The 20,212-nt window shown below is 35.3% G+C and overlaps 1 long non-coding RNA gene across 3 annotated transcripts; it reads right to left on the reverse strand.

Moving 5' to 3' along the window:
- Positions 1 to 769: 769 nt before the first annotated feature.
- On the reverse strand, positions 770 to 19,949 carry LOC104854442. 3 transcript variants are annotated; one of them, XR_778101.2, is made up of 5 exons: positions 19,242 to 19,949; positions 18,688 to 18,797; positions 15,655 to 15,979; positions 7,715 to 7,925; positions 770 to 3,827 (listed from the first exon to the last, which is right to left on the reverse strand). It is a non-coding gene; the product is annotated as an uncharacterized LOC104854442 (long non-coding RNA). The 3 variants fall into 3 exon arrangements; XR_778102.2 differs by lacking the exon at positions 770 to 3,827 and adding an exon at positions 15,332 to 15,348 and having other exon boundaries at positions 6,203 to 7,925; XR_778100.2 differs by lacking the exon at positions 770 to 3,827 and having other exon boundaries at positions 6,203 to 7,925.
- Between the last annotated feature and the right edge of the window lie 263 nt (positions 19,950 to 20,212).

Here is a 20,212-nt window from a genome sequence, read left to right on the forward strand (position 1 = left end):
CTGGGTCCCCCGTGCAGTACAGAAACACACATTTCCAGGGGGGGTTTTCTAGCATTTGGCCAATATGATGGCAAAGTGAGACACAGAATACAGGGAAACCCACAAACTCTTTATATATCATATCTGATCCGGAGTGGTCTTCATCACATCAGACAACGTGTTAGATTTAAACCTGAGTTTCACAGAGTTTCCAAACTCAAAGGAAACTCAAAAGACAAAAATGCCATGACTGCTTAGAGAGAGTTAACCTTATTTTAATGCAACAAATGGGAAGGCATCGGGCTACTCTAAGCCAGTGGCTCAATATAATTTAGCCAAGAGATTCTGTTAGGATGGGTGCCCCGTTCCGTTTGTGCAGAAGACTGAAGATGATGAAACCGAGGCCACTTATTTGTAATGCAATGCAAAGCTACTGAGTTGCCTTAGCTCTGAAACGACTTCCCCATTGGACCTAGGTACTCAGAAATATTGAGATTCCATTCCATGTGTGCTGCGTTGGATACAGTCCACCCTGGCCTCAATATGTAGCATTATTAAAAACACATTGTATGCCCACTAGCGCCAGGAGCTCTGTAATGATTTGGTGACATTACAAAACAGTACAGACATTAGAGAACATTGATCTTCACAGGCTTTCTTGACTTCTTTTAGGCATACCCCGTAAAGAATCTTTTTCTGGGCTGGGGATTTAGCTCAGTGGAGCCGCTGCCTGCCTTGCACTCATAAGTTCAAGGACCCAAGTTCGATTCCTGATACAAAAAACAAAAACAAAAAAAACCCCAAAACAAAAAAAGAATCTCTTTCTGAAAAACATTATGTTTTTGTAGTATTTCCTGAATTGTTTGCTGCAATTACAATTATTGTGAGACTGCAAAGTTTTCAGTGTGCTCCTTTTGCTTAGTTTGTTGGTGGGCTTGAAAAAGCTCTTCGATTCACAGCAATTGGAGTAAAGGTACAGACACGTGAAATATATATTTTCTGTGGTAGTCTTCTTAGCTTTCCTTGCTTTCTGATTTCCTAATTCTTAGCAAGTTGGCTACTTCTCAAACTATAAGCAGGAGCTCGTGAGTGGGCGTATCATGGGTGTTCAGTTTCCCCAGCCCAAATCCTAGTAACACTTTTGCAGGTTGGTTTGCAATGTTCTTGATATTTCATTGTGTTTTCCATTGTGAATTCTACAATAAATTACACGAATCCGTTAGAGAAGTTTGAATGACTCTCATATACCAGTAGTTTCCTATGTAATAGTTCAGTTTCTATAGATGTTAGGAAGCCCCTCCTCTTCCCAAGTTGACAGTCACATAATAGACCACAAATACACAATTACGAGGTGTACAACAGCTGATTTAAGGCTGGGTTCAGTTACGAGCTCTGCCACTTGGGCACTTCGTGAGGGTTAACTCTCATGCAAAGACTCTAACACAGGCTAAATCAGGGGTGCTTAGGCAGCGTGGGGACAGCAATATTAAAGAGAGTGGCTAAAGTCTGGTGTCCTCCTCCACAACCATGAGGCATGTTCGACCTGTATTATCAGGAACTGGCCACAGAGCTGCTGGCGAATTTCTACCTGCCTAGAATAGTGTTAGGGTCACACAGTAAAGATACATGTGTATCCAGTGTGCCAGGAATTGCGTCCCATGAACTTTCGAAATAAAGCAGCCTGAGGTACAAGTCAAATTCCCCAGAGTCAAAGCCTGAGCCTCTTTGGTCAGGATTGTGGCTGCTGCTGTAAACATCACGGTACCCCATAGCAACAGAAACCAATAACCTAGAAACTAAACAGTGTCCCTATATCAAGGCCTAATTTGGGGGAAGCACATCATTAGAAGCACCTGAAGTCTCATGGCAGAAAAGCTAGAACAGTTGATCATAGTTACAACGTTTGATGCAGGTAGAGAAATAACTCCTACTTCAAGGATGTGACACTCCTGGCTTCTTTTGATTATAAGAGAAAGTCCTGATGACACCTCACCCAACAGCTCAGTGAGGCTCAGTCCGACAAGATGTGAGAATTGACCACCAACTCTCAAAACTGGGTAAGTTGATTCATTTTGCAGCATGTTACTTCATTTTCATGTTAGGATGGCTTCGAAATACAACCACCGTCCACATCCCAAATATCTCACTTTAGTTTGACAGCATTTCAACTAATCCAGGGAGGCTGTATGTCCCAGGACCCTAAGAAGTTTAGTACGACTAAGATGTCTGCTTTAGTAGCATGCAAAATATTATCAACTACCCATAGTAATTAGGATGGAAACTCAAGGGAATTTCACTGACTTTTATGCAAATACCAAGAGGATATCGTGGGTGAATTTGAATCATGGAGATTCATGACCACAAATATGAAGACTCCACCGTGAGTAGGTAAACGCAAATCAAGTCAAGTAAGCCTTGACCTCCTTGTAAAAGTCTCCATACTCAAAGTTGAATGTAAGTCTGTCATGGGAACACACTTCATTAAATCAGGAACAGGCATTCAGCAGCGAGGTTGGGGGCCACAGATGTCAGAAGCAGCACAGCTTTTTTACTTCTCTCAAGTCATGTACAAACCTATACCCTCCTTGTTAGAGTGTCCCTCCTTTCCTATAGATAAAATGCGAATAGTATGGTGTGAATGTCCCATCTACATTAGGCCCCACATTTCTACTTTTAATTACTTGTTATATAATTATATTTGAGCTAAAAGTAGAGATTCTATGCATGGCCCAGGTTTTTCTTTTGTTCTAAGTCAGAACAATGGTATTGATCCCTTTCCTGAAGCACTGCCATTTGTTTGTGGGCCCTGCAGAGATGGGTCTGTTCCACGTAATCCGGGGCACTGCTCCAGCAGAGGCGAGAACGCTGCCCTCCTGTGGCCACTCTTCACCTCCGCAGGGATGGATTTACCAACCCGAACCCGGCATGCCGGGGCTCCGAGTCATACCACCAAGCATACAAACACAGCAGCCCGTGCCTTACACAGCTGGACCCTTCCTAATAGACTGGCAAGCACATTTAGAAACAGCCACATTATTAGAATAGAGGACTTATTTGCATAGGAATCTGAGAAGAAAAGGAAGAGACAGAAGGAAGGCCAGAAATAGCCCCATCTTGGATGTTTTTCTGCGATAGGGTAAGATAAGAAAAATCAGTAGAGATGGCGTGCATGGCTCCACTAACTGCAATGAAAGGTAAGAAGATGTCGGGGTAGGAGAAAGATACATGAGTCTCTCCAGTTCTAGTACCGGCGGTTCCCTTATCACATCAATGTTGCCCATTCACTTGCACCATTTGCCATTTCTTTTTCTGAGACAGGGTCTCACTGTGTAGTTCACTGTGTTGCTCAGGCTGGTCTTGAACTCTCAGCGATCCTCCTGCCTCAGCCTCCTGAGTGCTGGAATTACAGCTGTGCGCCACCAATTATTTCTTGTTCAATGTTATGGAGTAGGGAAGGTCCTCTTGAGAAAGCTTCAGAGTTAGACGACATCTCTTGCATCTTCCTCATTGTCTTCTGTGATTTCTATTATCACAGTGCAGGCCAAACAATGTAACAGAGATGAATTTATGTACTTGCATATTTAGACCCAAAGAAATACAGCACCATACAAATGATAACAATGAATCACAAAATTTTCTCACTGTTTGGTCAAAGCAAGCTTAGGTAAAATGCGAAAATCTCCTCAGGAGCAACTCTTAAAGAAGAAGAACCATAACGATGTTCACGTGGTCTGAAAAAATGAACCAAGTGTCTCCGAAGAGTCTTCACTAGACCAAGGGTCCATCTGAATCAGTCAGTTATCAAAGCTTGATACACGTAATGGTGCATTTGCTGCCAGCCAGGTTTACTGCAACACAAAAAGTCACAGGAAGAGAGCGGAGATAAATTTTCCAAAAATTATGAGGATGGACATTAAAATCAAGCTAAAACAGGAAGAGATGCTCGCATTGGAAGGAAGCAGAGATGGATAAAGTAACCTTTTCACAAGAGATTTAATATTTGAAGACCACACATACGATTTCTATTCTAAGGCAGCTAAGAATACGGGAGTAGATAATATTATACCATAGAGATGACTTCAGTCAAGAGATTTCTCCATGATGGAAAGACTTCCAATTAAAGCAAAGCTCGGGTATAAACTTAAATTCTCAGGCACAGTGGCTTGTGTCTGTAGTCCCAGCTACCTGAGAGGGTGAAGTACAAGGAGGATTGTTTGAACCCTGGAGTTTGAGACCAGGTTGGCCAAAATGGTGAAGCCCCATCTCAATAAAATAAGTTTCTTTTCATGAGGTTCGGAGCTTTTATGTGAGTCACCCAGGTAGCAGAATTAGCCATAATAAAATTCATTTTCCTTGGAAAAATTTGTGTGTATTCTATCCCTTTACTTAACCCTTGAACTCCTTATGGAACTTCTGCTTTCATTTTTTGCTCTTAGAAATGAAGCCACTGCATGTATTAATGATACAAATTTTAGGTTATACGTGTATGCATTTCTGTGAACAGACATAGAGCGAATGGTGTTACATTTCAACTTCAGTGAATAATAAGAATATTCTAAACACACAAAGCTAATTTTAAATTTTAAATTTTTCGATACACAGGTGGTATTGAATTTATCTGACTGTTGGAATTATGACTTTCCCTGTGGATAATGACCTTGAATACCTTATGTTTATTGGCCACTGGCTATCCTCATCTTGAAGTGCCTACTTAAATGTTTTATTTTTCACTTTTTGACATGTAAAGGTTTACTACGTCTTCTATACAAAGGTCCTTCATTGAATACAGACCTTTGATAAATAAAAGGTTTAACTTTGATATGTTGATTCAGCATTGTTTTCATTTTTGGTGTTATTGGCATTTTCTTGTTCTTTTCACTTTCCCCAAAGTTAGAATGGTATTTTCCTCTGTCGTGCCCAATAAGCCTTGGTGACTTTTCACGTGTAGATGAATGTTACACCTAGAAAAATGATTTTCTTTGTATGGTTTGAAAAGGATTCACTTGTTTTCCTATATTGATACCCAGGATACCTGGCACCAACTGTTGAATAAAACCATCCTCTCCTCAACATTTAGCAGTGATATTTTTATCATCAGTCAACTCATCACATCTATCTATTGTTGGAAGCTTTAATATGTACCATTGTGTTTGTTTTCTGTCTTTTATGAGTATACTATAATTTTATAATAGGCCTTCAAGTTTGGTAATTTAATTCATGTACCCTTGTTCATATTTGAGACTATCTTTTCTTTTCTTTCCCTCTCATATAGTTTTATTTTTAAATTTTATTTTTCTTAGCACATGCTTGCAGTACATAATGTTTATATTCCTTGTGTGGAGTTGATACATATACATATTTTAATTTCTTTTTTAAACCCTTGTCCTCCCTTTTCTCAATTTCTTGATCTCTTCCCCTTTGAGAAAGAACTGTCTCCCTACTTATCTTTTACTTTGCTCTTTATTTATAATTTTACTTATTTATTTATTTACTTATTTATTGGTACTGGGGATCAAACTCAAGACCTCTTCCTTACCAGGCAAGTGCTGTGCCGCTGAGCTAAATCCCTGGCTCTCTTCATTTATATTTTGAGTTTCTCATCTGAAAGAAACCATACTTAACCTTGTGTGTTTGATTTATTTCACTTAACATGTCAACTCTGATTCTATATAATTCTTGAAATCAAATTTTCTGGATCTCTAAATGAACTTTATGGAGAATTGACATCTTTATATAAGTGAATCTGCCAATTCAAGTACTTATATCTCTCCCTTCATAAGATATTATCTACTTCCTTTCAATAATATTTTATAATACTTTGCATGATCTTTTCCTATGTAATCAATATCTCTGATCTTCTTGAAAATGTTTTTAAATTTTCATTTTTTGTTACTTCACAGAGATACATTTCATATTATTTATTTTTTAATCTAGCAACTTTACTCAGTTAACTTGCTAATTTTCATTGCTCAGGTTCAGGTTATTTTCTGTCTCTGAATAAGGAATTTATGCATTTCTATTTTCAATTCTTATCCCATGATTGACTGTATTCATTAAATATGCAACACAGTGTTCACTAGAAATGGAAAGTGAAAAATCACTGTTTTATTTCCATTCTCAAAAAAAAGCTTTCAGTTTCTCTATTATCAATGGTCTTAGACTTGACTTCTTTTGTAAATACTATTTAGCAAAGAATTTTGTTTAGTTCTTAGTTCCTAATTAAGAGACTTGCTAAGAATAGGGTTTGTATGTTGTCAAATCTTTTTTTAATTTTTTGAGATAATTGTATCATTTTCTTCTCTCATGTTACCTTGATGAATTATGTTGAATGCTTTTTGATTCCTTTTTTAAAAGCTTTAAATATATCAAAAAATGGTGAAGCTAATGCAGAATTCTCAAATAACCTATTCCCAGTTTTCCTGTTTGCCACACTGAATGAGCCAACATCGATAAATTATTAACAAAAGCATACTATATTCAGATTTCATAGTTTTGCCGAGTGTCCTATTACCCTACCATTATCCACTACTTGATTTCGTTATGTCTCGGTCTCTTCTTGGCTGTGACACACTCTCAAACTTTCCTTTTTTACAACCTTCATAATTTTGAGGCAAACTGCTCAGTAAGTGTCTTTACATGATATTTGCTTGACGATTTTCTCATGATTGTACTGGTCTTATGGGTTTTGAGGGGGAAGACAACAGAAGCAAAATATAATTATCATCATATCATATTCATTGTTGATGTTCACCTTGCTCGCTTTTCTGAGACAGCATTGGTCAGCTTTTTCCATTGTAAAGTTCCAAGTTCCTTGAGTTTGATCCCCATACCAAAAAAAAAAAAAAATCTCTTCCATTGTAAAGTTTCATCTCCCTTTGTCACAGGCCTCCTACCCCTGCCCATTTTTATAGTGCACTGTTTAGAATCAAGTCAATATATACAGCTCACATTTGAGGTGTGAGGGTTTATGCAATGCCTCTTTGGAGAAAAAGTATTTACAAAGCTTATTTGGATTCTTCTGTAGAAGAAATTTGTTTCTTTTCCCCAATTTTTATTTATGTAATTATTAGTATCACTAAGGATGCATGAGTATTAATTTTATACTTTCATTACAATCCAAATTTATGCTGTTTGTTGTTTTAAAATTGGCCCTTTGATAATTAGAAGCTATTTTGGTTAGTTTCTGAGTGTCTCTGATATATTCTCATTAGTGTAGGGTGATCCATTATTTACTGTATGTTCTTCCTTACTCTCTGGCACTACAAAATGTTCAGGGCTCATCTTACACATTTCCTCCCCAGTCTTAGAATCAGCCATTTCTACAACGGTTCTTGGGTTATTTTACTGGAGAATGATGTTCGAAACCAAAATATGGGTCCCATGTATGCCTGTTGTGAGAATGTCATTGTTTCTACACTTCAGCTCACAGAATATAGAAATGTTTGCATATGGCAATGGCTATGTTTAATCACATTTATAATTGTGTACAAAATTATCTGCATGTACATTAAACATGAATTTATGCTAAGGTTTTTAATTCATTGCAACACAGATCATTGGCGCTTTTTCTCCTTGCTTGTCTGTAGTTTTCTACTTTAACAGTAAGAAAACTTATATCATCTGTCAACTGTTTGCTTATTGTCTAATGCTAGTATACAGGTATAAGCTTCAAAATTACTTACACATCCACAGAAATAACCTTATCAAACAGACAACTGTGTTTCTCTATACTCACTTTGTCTTTAGTTTTACAGATTCCACTGAGTCTTCCAAAACTTTTCAGTCAGCATCTCTTCCACCCTACTCACCCTTGCCAGTAAGGTTATTTTGTATGTTTGCAATACAGCTGGGTTATTTTGCAACATTCGGTATTCCATCCTGGGGTTTTCCATCATCCTAAATTATTTTCTTAAATTTGTGTAAAGTTCTCTCCAAGTTGTAAAGTTCTATAGGTTTTGAAAAATACATGACATCATATGTACAAAATTATAGTAACATGCAGAATAGATTCACTGTGCTTTTTAAAAGTCCAATCCTAGCCCCTCTAGCTGAGCTCCTGCCAATCACTGATACTTTATCTATAGTTTTGCCTTTTCCAGAATGTCAGGTAACAGAAGGGACACACTATGTATCTTTTCAGACTGATTTTTCTTACTTAGCAGTCATACACTTAGGATTTGTGCATTTCTTTCTGTAGTTCGTTGGGTCATTCCTCTTTACTGCTTGATAGCATTTCACTGTATGAATGTATCACAGTTTGTCTATCCATTTACCCACTAAAAGATATTTTAGTTCATTCTAGTTTCTGGCAAGAATAAGTAAAAATGCTGTAAATATTCACTTGCTGGCTTGTGTGGACATAAGTTTTCACATGAGTTAGTTAAATACTGAGAAGCACAGTGGCTGCAGATATGTTATCTAGTACTGTGGTCCACTGCTCAACGTTCCAGTTTGAGTTTCCATCTGTAATGAGTGCTTGCTTCTTTGTCAGCCCTTGCCATCATCAGATCTTTGGATTTTAGCCCTTCTACCATATGTGTTGTAGTATCTTTAATCTGCCTAATAACAATGCTGCAATCCTTACATACCCTGTTTATCTTCCATATATATTCTTGGTGAGGTATCTTTTCAAATTTCATGCCCATTTAAAAATGAGTTTTTTGTTTTCTTATTGTTGAATTTTAAGAGTTCTTCATATATTTGGGTAAAAGACCTTTACCAGTTTTACATTCAAATTGCTCATTACTCATATACAAGAGCAACAGGCTTCTGTATATTGAACTTGTACCCTTTAGCTTTGCTGCGCTCACCTACTTACTCTAGTACATTTTTCTTTTGTGGATTCTTCACAATTTTTCTCCATACACAATCATGCAACCTATGAATAAAGAGTTTCATTTCTTTTGCTGCTACCTGTATGCATTTCTTTTTCTTGTCTTATTAAATTAGCTAAGACATCTAGTGTGTTGTTGCATAAGAATCTTATAAATATTCTGAGTATTTTTTGCCTTATTGCTGAAATCATCATTCTGGCTCTGACCCTATACATATATTAGCTCTAGGGATATTTCAGATGTTCTTTATCAACATTTCTTTGAGGACATTTCCTTGAATTCTTTGCTGTTTATTTTTTTTATCTTCAATGGTTTTTACATTTTATCAAATGCTTTTTTCTGCATCTATTGATGCAATTATATGACTTTTCTTTTGTTGCCCATAGACTGTTGATGCTTACCTTGCATAGTTGGCAGAAATCCCACTTGGCTTTGGGGTACAAATTTTTGTACATATTGTACAATTCAATTTAATAATATTTTGTTAAGAATTTTATGTTCAGGGCTGGGGATTTAGCTCAGTGCTTCTGCTGCCTACCTTGCAAGTGCAAGGATCTAAGTTTGATCCCTGGTATAAAAAAAAAAAAAAGAAAGAAAAATAAAAATAAAAAATAATTTTATGTAAAAAAAAAAAAAAAAAGAAAAATAAAAATAAAAAATAATTTTATGTTCATGAGACATACTGGTTTATAGTTTTACTTACTCATAATGCCTGTCTGGTTATTGTGTTATGGTAGGTATGGTGTGATGCAGTGAGTTAGAAAGTGTTACGTCTACTTTTATGCTCTGGATGTAATCACAGAGAATCAGTATTATTTTTCCCTAAATGTTTGAATTGACCAATAAAACTGTCTCAGCCTAGTACTTTCTTTTTTGAAAATTATTAATCACTCAATTTCATTAGTAGGGGTTCTGGTTATCTATTTCTTCTGTGAGTTTTGGTAGCTTTTTTTTTAAACAGTGCCGGAGATTGATCTCAGGGCCTAGCATGTGCTAGGCAAGTGCTCTACCACTGAGCTACATCCCCAGTTCAGTTTTGGTAATTTGTGTCTTTTAAGAAATTTAGCTTTATTTAAGTGATCAAATTTTGGAAAGTGGAGGTTTTCACAGCATTGTCTTTTATCCTTTTTATGTACTGACAACCCACCCCTCATTTGTCTCTTATTGGTCATTTGTCTTTTTTCCCCCCTTGCTTACCTTGACTAGAAGTTCAGCAATTTTATTGATCTTTTAACTTTTCATTTTGTTGGGTTTCTACATTATTTGCATTTTTAAATTTCATTAATTTTATTCTGAAATTATTTGTTTTCTTAAGGTTTACAGTGCTCTTCTGTTGTTCAGAGGTGGAAGCTTAGATTACTGATCTTAGGTCTATTTTTCTTTTCTAATATGTATATGAATTTAGTGCTAAAATTTTCCCCATAAGCATTGCTTTAAGTGCTTTCAACAAATTGTAGTAAGTAGTATTTTCATTTGAACTGAGTCCATAATTTCTTCTTTAATGAGTTAGTATTTGATCTGTTATTTATAAATGTATTGTTTTATTTGTAAATATTTGGGGATTTCTCAAATGTATATTTATTGGTTTTTAGGTTTATTTCATTGCATCCTGAAAACTCAGTTATGATTTATAATACTTTAAATTTGTTAAGGTCTGTTTTATGGCACATAGTGATTTATTTGGTAAATGTTTAATGTGTTAGAAAAATGTGTACTCGATTGTTGGATTAAGTATTCTACAAGTGTCAATCAGACAATTTAATTGTTACTGCTTTTCAAGTCACCTATCTCTTTACTGTTTTATGACTGCTTGATTATTAACAAAGGGAGGTGGGAGCCTCTGACGATAGTAGTGAGTTTGTCTATTTTTTTCAGTCTTTTAACTCCTACCTTATGTGTCTTGACACTGTTGTTAGGTAATACACTTCTGTGATTGTCATATCTCCTTGTAGAACCAGTCCTTTCTTAATATGTAATGCCACCCTTCATGCTTTGCTCTGAAGTCAGCAGCCACTTCAGCTTTCTTTTGATTAGTGTTAGCAAGGTATACTTTGATCTAAATCTTTCATTTTAAAGTAAGTTTCTTGTAGGCAACATTTAATTGATTTTGTTGTTGTAATTCATTCTAGCAATCTTTTATATGATTCACATTTAAGGTGATTTTTTATACAGTTTAATATACTTTTTTTTTTTTTTTTTTTTTTTTTTTTTTGGTACTGGGGATCAAACTCAGGTCCTTGCGCTTGTGAGGCAGGTGGTAGAAACACTGAGCTAAATCCCCGGCTCTATTCTTTTTTTTTGGGGGGGTAGGTTTTATTGGGAGAAAGGGCTTAAAAATCATGAGCTTCCTCATCCAAAATCAAACATAAATGAGGACTTACAGATGTGTATTACAAAAGAGACTGGCTGGAAACAAAGGATATGTCAAAAAAGTCAGGGGCCATTAAGATAGAAAGGTCTTTGCTTCATTCAAGATTTAGCAACTGATAATCTCATTTGATAAATTAACTGGATTTTCCTTTTTTTCTCCCTGAGTTTAGCAGTACATTTTAGGTATACAGTACAGTTGCAATCATCATTGGGATCTTGTACCTTTGCATGACAGGTCTTGGTTCTCATTTTTTCCCCACACCCCTGCCCTCCCTTCATATTTTCTAACCATTGTATTATTCTATTTCTTTTTACCACCCTGTTTTACTGCACTGTCTACTTTCACTGACCATTTTACATCGTTTCATTTGACCTCTTAGTTATCAATTATTTCTTCTTCCTAATTTACAGATTCCCTTAAAATTTACATTTTTGACCTAATCTAAACACATCAGCAAATTGCAATAAACCACTTCACATAGCACACAATACCTTGGAGCGGGGTGTTCCCAACTTCTCCCCCACCTGGTGAAGCACTGCTCTCATTCTTTCACGTATCTATATGCCATAAGCATCTGATACATTACTATCATCACTTTAGGGAAGATTTCTTTAGGTCATTTAAGCATAATGAAAATAGATTCGCGTTTACCTCATCTTTCCTTTTCCAATGTTTTCCTTTCCAAGGTTTAGATCTGTATAATCTTTCTTCTGATTAAAGAACTTCTTTCACTTCTTATAGGTAGGTATGCTGGCAACATAACCCTTCCTTTTGTCTTTTCCAACTATCCTTATTTAGTCTTTACTTTTTGAGACAGTCTTACTGAATACAGATATCTATGCTGATTCCTCCCATGTTGACTTAAAAATTGTTAATAATCACTTTCTTTTAATGGTTTCTGATGAGTTCAATGTAATTCTCATCTTTGTGCTCTACCTAAGTTTTCCTCTGGTTTCTTTTAAGAGTTTGTTTTTGGTTCTCCGCAGGTTGAATCTGAAATGCCTGCATTTATTATTTTATTTTTACTGCTTTGTGTTCTCTGAATTTCCTGGACCTGTGGTTTGATATGTGTCCTCAAACTTGGAAAGTTTTGGCTATTATTGCTTCAAACATTTCTTCTGTTTCATATCCTTCTTTCAGTATTCCAATTATGTAACATCTTGTTCCACCATTCTTAAATGCTGTTTTATTTTAAATTCCTTTTTTTTTTTTGTATTTGTTTGTGAAATCACTACTATCTTCAACATTGCTGTTTCTTTCCTTGGCACTGTTTAATCTAATGATGAGTCTGTTCAAAGAATTCATTTATATTACAGTGGTTTTTTTTTTTTTTGGTTGTTATAGTTCCCATCTCTCTGTTATAGAATATGATATCTTTTTCCATCAGAACTTCTTAACATATTAATCCTACTTATTTAGAATTCCCCAATGAGAATTCCATTACCTGTATTGAGGCCATTCTGCTAATTTCTGTCTTTTCACATTTTTTCTTTTTGTCAAATGACACACATTGTAATTTTGAGTTGCATCCATCATAAGAACTGAGGTAAATAGGATTTTAGAGTGAGATTTATGATTATCTGAGTAGGAGTTTGATTGCATTTAATGGCTGCCATTGCTAGAGGCACCAAGGTAACAAGTTCCTCTAGCATCTTTTTCTCCTCTTAACTTTGAGCTTTCCTAAATACCATGAGACAATTGGTGTATTACAACTCTGTCAATTATACCTCTTCATTTTTATTAGTTTGCAGTGTGTTACAATGTAAGGAAAACTGAGAGTTCTAAAGTCTTTTGAATAAATCTGTTCAGTGGACCTGTCTTGGTTTGTAAACTTCTCAAATGCTTCTTTTTCTCTACTCCCTCCCTTGGCTCTTGTGTACCTATTTCCTTGAAGCACTGACCTCTGTTGACACTTGTGGGTTTTTAAAATTTTTGACTGGTAAAATCATCCAAAGTTAGAGGCTGGCATGAGAAGAATGCCCCTCACCCAAATGGGATAAGGCTTTGGTAAAATATTTCTCCTGGAGATTGGGCTTTTGCTGTGGAAAATGCTCTAAGCATATTTCACAGTGACTACTGCACTCTACCTTCCTGAACCACCAGGAGATCCTACTTAAAGGAAGTAAAGTCCCAGAGGTGAGGTCTTCAGGGCTTTCTCCGTTTCGGCCCACTCTACAACCAGCCCAGGTATTTTTCTAAACTGCCACTCTAGTGGCTTCTGCTCCAATTAGCAAATACCAGTTGGATCACAGTCTGTTTCTCCAGATTTTGGAGTGGAAGTTTTCTCTGAAACCTGTTTTTTGATGGGTCTGAATAACTGGTGTTATTTTTTCAACTTTTTTCGCTTTATCTTGTTGTAAGGGTAGAAACAGTAACTTGCAAGCTCTTCTCACATCAGAGTTGAAAGCAGAAAATTTGAATAATTTTTAAGTTAAAGAGAATCCACTTTTATGTTAATGAGAAACCCCTTTCATGTCATAAACCCCAGGGGTTGTGAAGTACCCTTTTAATATGTCACATAATTTGATTAATTATTTCACCCCTATTTTCTGCAACTGTAACTGCAACTGCAATTTTACAGCTCACCACCTGGTTAGGAGAATTTAGATATCTTCAAAATTAATTATAGATTTTCCTTAAATACCTGCAAAACCTTATTCGTGGGATTTTTAAGCATGACACATTTTTGTTTGAGAGTATTTTGACGATGGATTCAATGTCCTTAACAGATGCAGGACTATTAATAGCTTCTATTTTTGTGAAACCTTTATTAGTTGTATTTTTAAGAAATTTTACTGTTGCATCAATTTTTAAATAAAAGCAAAGAAGGGCCAATAATATGAAGATTAAGGAAATATTTCAGGAGTGATTCTTGGACAGTTCCCCTAAGAACAAGGACAGGGACTAACAGCACATGTGACCGTGGACATGGGCCAAGTGGTGACAGCCCAGCTTCTTCCCAATGGGACTGCTGCGCACACGGCACCGACAGCTGCATATTAGAATGTGCAGAGTAAGTGCGATACTTTGACTTTAGTACTTCAATGCATGTGTATAAAATATGTGACTCAGTATACTTGTAAAATGTAGTAAGTGCCTATGAGACTAAACTGCACGTCATGCCAACAAAAGGAAGCTGGTGTGTGGGTAGCACCACGGCATAATAGCTCATCACAACGTCTGTCATCATTCCTGCTCTTCCCGGGATCTGACCAGTGTGCAGCCATAGTGCAGACTTTTCCAAGGTGCGGTATCTGCATAAAGTCTTTAACACTCAAAGGATCAATCTGAGGGAGGCAGATGTGTACCCTCACTATGTACGTGCATGTGTGAAGCATCTTACATGAGATACATATCAAATTAGCATTACGTGTGACAGGCATAACAGAAAGAGTTTTCTGAGACAGGGTCGCACTGTGTAGTTCAGGCTAGCCTTGAACTCATGGTCCTCCTGCCCTAGCATCCCAAGTACTGGAATTACAGGCAAATGCTACCATGCCTGGCTAAAATCCACCCCCCAGGATCAAACTCAGGACCTTGCACTTGCAAGGCAGGTGCAGCAACACTGAGCTAAATCCCTGGGTAAAATATCTTTTAAAAGACAAGATTTATAATAATTCCAGCACAGAATCTGCTAATATTAAGTGTGCGCTCAATACATGAAAGCATTTATTATACTAATGATTACTTTGTTACACGAAGAAGAATTTTTAGATTATTCTTTCACAGCCTTTATTAAGGAAACCTTTAAGTTTAACAAATAAAAATAGTGATTTCACTATGTAAGATTCGTGTGTAACCTATCAAATTATCTTACTACATGATTAAGAAATTTGTATGTTATTTTCTTCTTTTAAATAAGAAAGCCTTTACTAAGCATATTAAATAAAAATGTTGATTTCACCATATAAGATATGTAAGAAACCTAAATTTATCAAAATGCCATACAAAAATATCTTCTAAACACTTATAATGGAGGGAAAAAAATAAAAGTTGTATTTTAAAAGATCAAAATTTTAAGAACCAATACAAGTTACCTAAGAAGAAACAAGAAACATAAAATAACAAAATTACACAGGCAAACCAAGATTACCAATAATAATAATAAGATAGGGTCAGGGATGTAGCTCAGTGGTATAGGGCTTACCTAGCATGCAAAAGGCCCTGAGTTCAATCGCCAGCACCGGAAAAAAACAATAAAAAATAAATTTAAAAAAAGAAAAGAAAAAGAAGATATTAACAAGTTACAAAGCCATTAAAATAAGAACGATAACATGACTAAATGTTTCCTTAGGAGAGACATGTCTGAGACACACACACACACAAAAAACCGCTTTCAACAGAAAAGACCACTGCTCATAGCTGATTAAAGGCATAATGCATAAGATGAGAAAATCTACTTTAATCTACAAAAGAACTATAGAACCAATGAGATTTAAAGATGATTACAAAGAAATAAAACAATCTTACCTAGTATCAAGGCAATGAAACACAAGCGTATAAAATAATAGCTAGTATGACTGGATCCAGGCCCACCGTTCTGCCATTGGTTCTCTATGTGTCTCTTTGTTCCTTTCTTTATTCTTTCCTGCAGTCCTTTGGATTAATACTTTTTATTGTCTCAGTTTAAGTTTGTTATGATTATTTTAGCTGTCTTTCTCTCATTTTTAGTGACTGTTTAGGATTGTAATGAGTATTTTTAAGTTCATCACATTCATCACATTCGACTGGAGGTGTAGCTCAGGAGCAGAGTACTGGCTTATCATGCATGAGGCTATGGATTGGATCCCCAGCACTAGAAAAAATAAACAGCAATCACTTTCCACTTATACTTAATACAGCACTACTGCCTTTTGTAAAATATGAGAGTCCCACACCACTACAGTTATAGGCAGCCCCATTCAGAGTACTGTTCTAAATTACACATACATTTCTAAATTACAGATTACATTTATGTATGTAAGAACACTTCCAACACAGTACTATTTTAGCTTTCAAAATTGTTCCTCCAAATAGCAAAAGAAAATGTATTTTATATTAATATATTTCTTAAATTGTTTTTTCTCTGCCTTCTAAGATTAATGCATATGTATCAACAGAAACATATAAGATGACCCAAATATGTTAGTAACACATAAAAACTTTAAAGAACTCCCTAAAAATGTGTTCAAAAATTTAAGGCGAAGATGATGGTGAGTGAAAAGATAAGAAATACAAGTAGAGATGGAAATTTTAATAATGAACTAAATGAAAGTTGTAGAAATGAAGAGAAAGAGAGAGAGAGAGAGAGAGAGAGAGAGAGAGAGAGAGAGAGAGAGAGGGAAACAATGCTCTCTCTTGAAAAATGCACATTCCCCTGAAAAGGAACTCACAAAGAAATAAGAAAATATTTGAACTGAATGATAATTAAAACTATCAAAAATTTTGGGACCATTAATACAGTGCATATGGTCTCCAATTTTTATATTAGAAACAAAGAAAGGTCTAAAATGAAGGCCTAAGTTTCTACAGCCAACAGAAAAGCATATTAAAACCAACACAACTGCCGCTTGCTTTGCAAGCACAAGGTCCTGAGTTCGATCCCTGGTACCAAAAAACAAACAAAACTCAAGAAGTAGGAGAGAAATATAAGATCAAAAATCAATAAAAAAATAAATAAATCCATAATCTAGTGAAAAGATAATAAGAAAAAGTCAAAGACTGGATCTTCTAAATGATAAACAGGGGGACCTGGTAAAGAGTGATCTAAAGGAAAATGATCTAATGTCTATCAGGGTCTGAGAAAGTGAGATCTCCACATACCTTACAGGTATTACAAAAGCAATAGGGAAATATTATAAAAAACTTCATACCACTGAATTTGAGAAAGCTGATAAAATGGAGTATTTCGTTGAAAAACAGGACTCAGTGAACCTGACAGTAGATGAAACAAACTGAATAATTACCTATTACTAGAGAATTGAAATGGTTACTAAAAATATCATGAAGGAAACTTAGGCCCAAGTGACTCCACTAATGAAATCTATTAATGCTCCCAGGAAGAAATACTAGCAAAATAGAAGAAGAGAGGACAATAATCAATATAGTAAATGAAGATTAATAAAATCTAACAGGAAATAATAAAGAAAAGAAAACTATGGGCTAATGACCATCATGGACATAGTTACAAAATCTTTAAATATAAGGTAGGAAATTGAATACAGAAATATATATACAAATAATAATAATACCCAAGTGGCTTATATTAAAAATGCAATGTTGAGTTAACACTCAAAGCCTGATCAGTGCTGTTTCCCATAACAATAGAATAAAGGGGAAAACATGATTATATCAGCAAATGTAGAAAAAGGATCCAACAAGTTTATCTTTATTACAAAATGCATCAGTAAACTAGCACTTGAAAAAGAGTTGCTCAATTTGGTAACAGGCATTTACATAAAACTTTGTAGCTTTCTTTCTCAGTAGTAAGAAACTGGATGCTATTTCCTAAGGTTAGGAAAAGCAACCCAATTTAAAAGTATGTGCATTAAGAAAACATTCCAACTTCTATAAAATACCACAAAATCCAAAAAATCAAATTTAAACATATTAATTTATAACAGCATCAAAACATGATTTAACAATTTAATTTTACTTAAAATTAAATTTATAAATTTAACAATGTTTCCATACTGAAAAATACAAAGTATGTTTCTATACTGAAAACTAAAAAATATTCCTGGGTTACTGAACAGTATTAAATTACGTGTATATGTATCTATATACAGACATCATGAGCTGTGGAAAGTGTGTGTGTGTGTGTGTGTGTGTGTGTGTGTGTGTGAAGGACAGAAACACTAGTTATCTCAAGAAAGTATAAAGTGGGTAGCCAGAGAGGATAGAACAGAGAAGGTGAATTATATTTCATGGGACAGACTCTTGCAAAATTTGTACTTAGTAATACATAAGATGATTTTTGAAATAAATTATAAAAATGGTTCTGGGAAAAGAAAAATGTTGTAATTTCTCTTTTTAAATAACATGAAGCAAACATGGTAAATGCTCACAGTAGAACATGTGTTCCTGGTCACCAGTATGTGTAAGTTCGCTGTTCTTTCCTCTTCATAGTCTTTATGATTATAAATATTCATAATGAAAAAATTTTTAAATTATACAACAAAACAAATCTTCATTACCAAGAACAAGGGTCAATAAATGGATTATACATGCTTAAGGTTTATTAGGAAAAGTAGTAAAGGAACACAGGGAAATGTGTAGATAAATAAGGACATTTTAGAAAACTGATAAATTATACGAAAAATATGACTGGAGAGGGGAGGGATAGTGATACTGAAAATATACTAGTTAAACTATTTGGTTTAAAAGAAAGGCAAGGAAGAAATAATCAAAACATCCTGATAATGTATTTGAAAATCTGCATGGATTTAGACCTTATAGAAGAAAAAGGTTATATACAAGACACAAAACATAAAAAAAACATGAAAGAAATGAAAACTTGTCTACCTGACACAGCTTTCCTTCTATTTCAAACAACCAAAAACAAGGGAGAGTTCAGATCAGTTCATTTATGTGTACACTTCTCCACTCATGACGTTAGAGCTTTAAACCCCATTCTACAACACAGAGTAAAATGAAAACCCTCAAAATAATTTTAACACAACTGGATAATTTGATATCAAAACACAACAAAATTGCACAAAAAGAAATTATAGATTAATTCACTTAGCCATATACTTTTACAATTTTCAAATAAAAAATCCAGAATTGAGCAGTAAATTAAAATAGCAAAACATTCTGAAAATGGAACAGGGTTTACTCATGAAAAGGATAAAAATAAGTTTCAATAATATAAAATTAATTCTTTTATGGGGATAAACATTTTCAAAACGAATAGTAGAGCTATTTATGCAAAAATCACTGATTATATCTATTGCTTGGTAGTGATTAAAATTTCTGAGAAAAATATAAAAAGTGATGATTTTCCTTTTAGTACAACAGACTGAATTTCTTAACCTTAAAGTTAGGCACTTATTACATCAATGATTAAAATAACTTACCTATTGGGAATAAGAACTCATACCACCCCAGCAACATCCAGCTCAGCAAGATAAAACTGTACGCCGATAAATAAATTCAGCTTCCTCATCTAGGCAAAGAGGTCTTCTATCGATCACATTGTACCTCAGCAAGCAGCTCCCTTAGAGAACACATGACTTGAAGATGCAGGCTCCTGCTGAGGACCACATCATGCTTTCCCACCAACCAAGTAGGCTTGTTGAATTCTGCCCATCCCTACCAGTTCCCACCTTAAGCCACATCAGCCCAGACCGCCAAGCCCTCAGTCCTGTTCTGGAGATGTTACTAAACCCTGTCAAGGCGGTGTTTTCCCTTGCTGCAGTGAGTTTATTAACTCTGCTTTGCTTGGTCATAGCTCTTTTGGGTGGTCCCCTCTTTGGGGGAAATAGATCAGCAGAAATGTGCTGTTCAAACCCTGAAAACATGCTACTGCAACCCATTTAAATCAAGGGTGGGTAATATTTCCGCAACGTCTAAGTGCTCTGAAAGTACCAGACTGTGAACTTTATCAGAATCAGGACCAATTAGAAAGGGAGAAATCAAAACTATTAATATTTGCAAAAAATTTGGTATAAAGAATATTTGAAAAAAAAATTGAAAAGCAATGAGAAACAGTAAGGTGACCATGTACCCCAAAAAACAAAACTAAGCTTCCAGATACAAAAAATGAGCAAACAAATAAATTAAAAGAAAAGCCCAATACCAAAGGGAAAATATAAACCATAATTCAAATTAATGAATGAAAACGAGACGTACCTTGTTCTTGAGTATGAAGAATATTATTAAAGAAACAATTCTCCCCTAAATAAATTTATTAAAGTGGATGAAACTGCAGTCTAAACTGTAATTTCTCCCAACAAGAAGACACATGAGACAGGAGGCAGAAGAAGAGACACACAGATCCACGGAACAGAAATGGGACCGGTCACTGATGAGGGTACAGCTCATGGGC

This window comes from Fukomys damarensis, unplaced genomic scaffold (assembly GCF_012274545.1).
Source record: "Fukomys damarensis isolate Sample0158 unplaced genomic scaffold, DMR_v1.0_HiC HiC_scaffold_7, whole genome shotgun sequence".
Classification (NCBI taxonomy): Eukaryota; Metazoa; Chordata; class Mammalia; order Rodentia; family Bathyergidae; genus Fukomys; species Fukomys damarensis.